Source organism: Pteronotus mesoamericanus, unplaced genomic scaffold, assembly GCF_021234165.1.
Source record: "Pteronotus mesoamericanus isolate MK-2021 breed Mesoamerican mustached bat unplaced genomic scaffold, CSHL_Meso_final scaffold_118, whole genome shotgun sequence".
Lineage (NCBI taxonomy): Eukaryota > Metazoa > Chordata > Mammalia > Chiroptera > Mormoopidae > Pteronotus > Pteronotus mesoamericanus.
The window spans coordinates 5,130,951-5,136,157 of NW_026555301.1; positions in this window are offsets into that span (position 1 = coordinate 5,130,951).

Here is a 5,207-nt window from a genome sequence, read left to right on the forward strand (position 1 = left end):
AACTACAGGGAAACTATGAGGAACTTACTGCAAACTGTATCTGCATGAAAAAGCACATAGGAACTATCAATAAGAGACAAGAGGAAATGAAGAATACAGTCTCTGATTGAAGGACACAGTAGAAGGAACCAAAAGCAGGCTAGATGAAGCCGAGGACCGAATCAGTGAGCCGGAGGAAAGGGTAGGAAAAACTCCCAGAAAGAGCAAGAAAATGTAAAAAGACTCATAAAGAATGAAAAGGCATTTAGAGATATGCAGGACAACCTGAAAAGTAATAATATCCATATAATAGGGATACCAGAAAGAGAAGAGGATCAGGAAGAGATAGAGAACCTGTTTGAAACACTACTGATGGAAAACTTCCCTCATTGGAGGAGAGAAAAAGTCCCACAAGTCCAGGAGGCACAGAAGGTCCCATTCAAGAGAAACCCAATGAGGCCCACTCCAACACACATCATCATGAAAATGACAAATATCAAAGACAAACAGAGAATCCTAAAGCAAGCAAGGGAGAGAGAGGTAATAACATATAAGGGAGCCCCAATACGGCTAGCAGCTGGCTTCTCAACAGTAACACTGCAGGCCAAAAGAGAATGGCAAGAAATATTCCAAGTAATGAAAAGCAAAGACCTGCAGCCAAGACTGCTCTACCCAGCAAGGCTCTCAATTAAAATGGAAGGTGAAATAAGGAGTTTCCCAGATAAAAGAAGGCTAAAAGAATACGTCTCCAGCAAACCAGCACTACAAGATATGCTAAAGGGACTGCTTTAAGATGAAAAAAAAGTTTCTATGAATATCCAGTTCCTTCCAGAGTTGCCAATACTTGATATTACCAATATTTTTAATACTCATTAATCTGATTGTGACAATGATGTTATTTTTATTGTTCCTTTACTATTTGTTGAAACTAAAACTGTTTTAGTATATTTCTTGCCTATTTCTATTATTGTTTTAAAAAAAGCTTTAAATGACTCTTTGGTATTATTTTTCCATTTATTGATTAAAGGTTTGTAGAACTTTTTCCCTAAAAAAAAACAAACCCAAAAACAAAAATGAAAAAACCTTATTAACTGTGTTTTAGATGTGTTGCAAATAGTTTTCTATTCTATTCCTTGTCCTTTAACCCTTTTAAAGTGTATATTTGTATATTGTTAAATGTTTAATATAGTCATATTGTCAATATTTATTTTATAGCTTCTGGGTTTGAATATTTTACTTCAGGCCATTAAAAATATTAGTTCTATTTTGTTCTAAAACTCCTTAGATTCTACATATTGATTTTTAACTCACCTGCATATTTCTAGTCTAATGTGTGAAATAAGGCTCTATATTTGCTTTATTTCAAGTAATAGTGGTCCATAAACCTTATTTGTTGAATAAGATTTATTTTACCCATTAATTTGAAATATCCACTTAATCATATATTATATTGTTAGACAGGTATATATGTTTGTCTCTAGAATGTTCATTATATTTCATTGATCTACTTGATTATTTCTGTCCTGGTGTCATGTTAGTTTAATTGCTGAGACTTTATAATGGTTTTAATTTGTAATTAACTGACATTAAAAAAATAAATAAAGTCAATCTGCATTTAAGAAAGAAAGAAAGAAAGAGAGAGAGATGGAACTCCTATGTTTTGTGACAACATGGATGGAACGGGAGAATATTAAGGTAGATAAGCCAGTTGATGAAAGACAAATACCATATGATATCACCTATAAGTGGACTCTATTCAACAAAATAATCTAATGAACCAAATAAACCACAGGCATTGAAACATGGAGCAGACTGAAAGTGACAAGAAGGGATGGGGAAGGAGGACAATGGTAGAAAGATGGGGAAGGGACTAAACAAAGAACATGTATAAATATTCCATGGACATGGATAACAGTGGGAATTGACTGTGGGAGTGGGCAGTGGGGGTGGGATGGGTGGAGGGGGATAAAGGATAAATATTAAGACAACTGTAATAGAATAAATTTGATTTGTAAATTTTAAAAAATAAATATATAAATAAAGAAATAAATTTTTTTTAAAAGATGAGAAAAAACAACAATGAATGGGTCATTAATAAGCTCAAAGAAGAAATCAAAAAGTTCTGGAAACAAATGAAAATGAACACACAATAGTCCTAAACCTATGGGACACAGCGAAGGCAGTCCTGAGAGGGAAGTTCATCGCAATACAGGCTTACCTAAAAAGATAGAAACATTTCAAATAAATGACCTAACCTTCCAGCTTCCAAACCTGAAGAAACAACAACAAACAAACCATAGAGTGAGTATAAGGAAGGAAATAATCAAGATTAGAGCAGAACTGAATGAAATAGAGACTAAAACAACAGTTAAAAGGGTCAATAAATCCAGAAGCTTGTCTTTGAAAAGATAAACAAAATCAGCAAGCCATTAGGCAGACTCATCAAGAAAAAAAAGGAGAGGACCCAAATAAATAACATCAGAAATGAAGAGGAGAACTAACAACTGATACCACAGAAATACAAAAGATTGTAAAAATTATTATGAACAATTTTATATGCCAAGAAATTTTGAAAACCTCAGTGAAATGGAAAAAATCCTAGAAAAATATAAACTTCCAACACTGAATGAAGAAGAGGGAGAAAGCCTGAACAGACTGATAACAGCTGGTGAAATTGAAGCAGTAAAAAAAAAAAAAAAAAAAAAACTCCCAGCACATGAAAACCCTGGACCAGATGGTTTCACAGGCGAATTTTACCAAACATTTAAGGAAGAGCTAACCCCTATCCTTCTCAGACTATTCCAAAAAATCCAAGAGGAGGGAAGACTCCCAGACTCTTTTTAAGAGGCCAGCATCATCCTAATCCCAAAACCACATAGAGACACAACAAAGAAAGAATACTACAGGCCAATATCACTGATGAACATAGACTCTAAATTCCTCAACAAAGTATTGACAAACTGCATTCAGCAATACATTAAAAAGATTGTCCACCATGATTAAGTGGGATTCATCCCTGGGATGCAAGGATGGTTCAATATTCACAAATCAATAAATATAACATATCTCATAAACAAAAGGAAGACAAAAATCACATGATCATATCAATAGGTGCAGAAAAAGCATTTGATAAAGTACACCATCAATTTATGATAAAAAGCACTTAGCAAAGTGGGAATAAAGGGGGCATACCTCAATGTAATAAAGGTCATATATGAAAATCATATAGCCAACCTCATTTTCAATGGGCAAAACTAAAACTTGCCCACTAATATCAGGAACAAGACAAGGTGTCGACTTTCACCACCTCTATTCAACATAGTATTGGAAATCTTAGCCATGGTGATTAGAGAAGAAAAAGAAATAACAGGCATCCAAATTGGAAAGGAGTAAGTAAAATTATCATTGTTTGCAGATGACATGACAGTGTACATAGAAAACCCTATAGACTCCAGCAGAAAACTACTCTACCTAATAAGTGAATTTGACAAAACAGCAGGATACAAAGTCAATATTCAGAAATTGAAGGCTATTTTCTACACCATCAATGAAACATCAGAATCAGAAATCAGGGGAAAAATCCCCTTTGTTATAGCAACAAGAAAAATAAAGTACCTAGGAAAAAACTTAATCAAGGGAGCAAAAGATCTGTATTCAGAAAACTACACAACACTGGAAAAAGAAATTAAGGAAGACACAAACAAATGGAAGCATATACCATGTTCATGGATTGGAATAATTAACATCATCAAAATGTCCATACTACCAAAAGCAATTTATAGATTTAATGCAATCCTTATTAAAATACCAATGACATATTTCACAGAAATAGAACAGACATCTCAAAAATTTATATGGAACCATAAAAGACCCCAAAGAGTTGCACAATTTTGAGAAAGAAGAACAAAGTCAGAGGGATACCAATACCTGACATCAAACTATATTACAAGGACACTGTAATCAAAACAGTCTGGTATTGGCATAAGAACAGACACATAGATCAATGGAACAGAAGAGAGCCCAGAAATAAACCACGTCTCTATGGTCAATTAATATTCAAGAACTGGGGTAGAAGCATAAAATGGAGTAAAAATAGCCTCTTCAACAAATGGTGTTGGGAGAGCTGGACAGCTACATGCAAAAAATTGAAATTTGACCACCAACTGACACCATAAACAAAAATAAATTCAAGATGGATAAAAGACTTAAATATAAGTCGCAACACCATCGAAGTCCTAGGGAAGAACATAGGCAGGAAACTCTCAGATATCCCATGCAGCAACATTTTCACCAATATGTCCCCTTGGACAAGGGACATATCGAAAAAATAAACAAATGGAGCTTCATCAAAATAAGAAGCTTCTGCATGGCTAAAGAAAACATCAGCAAATTGAAAATGGAGCCAACTGTATGGGAAAATATATTTGCCAGTGATACCTCGACAAGGATTGGGTCTCCAAAATATTTAAAGAACTCACACAACTCCACTCCAGGAAGACAAACAATTAAATTAAAATATGGGCAAAGGACCTGAACAGACGCGTCTCCAGGGAGAACATAATCAGGGCCCAGAGATATATGAAACGATGCTCAGCATCACTAGCCATCAGAGAAATGCAAATTAAAACCACAATGAGGTACCACTTCACACCAGTCAGAATAGCCATCATAAACAAATCAACAAACAATGGGTGCTGGCAGGGTTGTGGAGAAAAAGGAACCCTAGTACACTGTTGGTGGGAATGGATACTGGTGCAGCCACTGTGGAAAACAGTTCAGAATTTCCTCAAAAATCTGAAAATGGAACTGCCTTTTGATCCAGCGATTCCACTGCAGGGATTATATGCTAAGAATCCCAAAACACCAACTCAGAAGAACATATGCACCCCAATATTCATAGCAGCACAATTTACAATAGCCAAGTGCTGAAGCAACGTAAGTGCCCTTCAGTAAATGAGTGGATCAGAAAACTATGGTACATTTACACAATGGAATACTAATCAGCAGAAAGAAAGAAAGAAGAAAGAGAGAGAGGGAGAGAAAGAAAGAAAGAGAAAGAAAGACAAAAAAAGAAAGACAAAAAAGAAAGAAAGAAAGAAAGAAAGAAAGAAAGAAAGAAAGAAAGAAAGAAAGAAAGAAAGAAAGAAAGAAAGAAAGAAAGAAAGAAAGAAAGAAAGAAAGAAAGAAAGAAAGAAAGAAAGAAAGAAAGAAAGAAAGAAAGAAAGAAA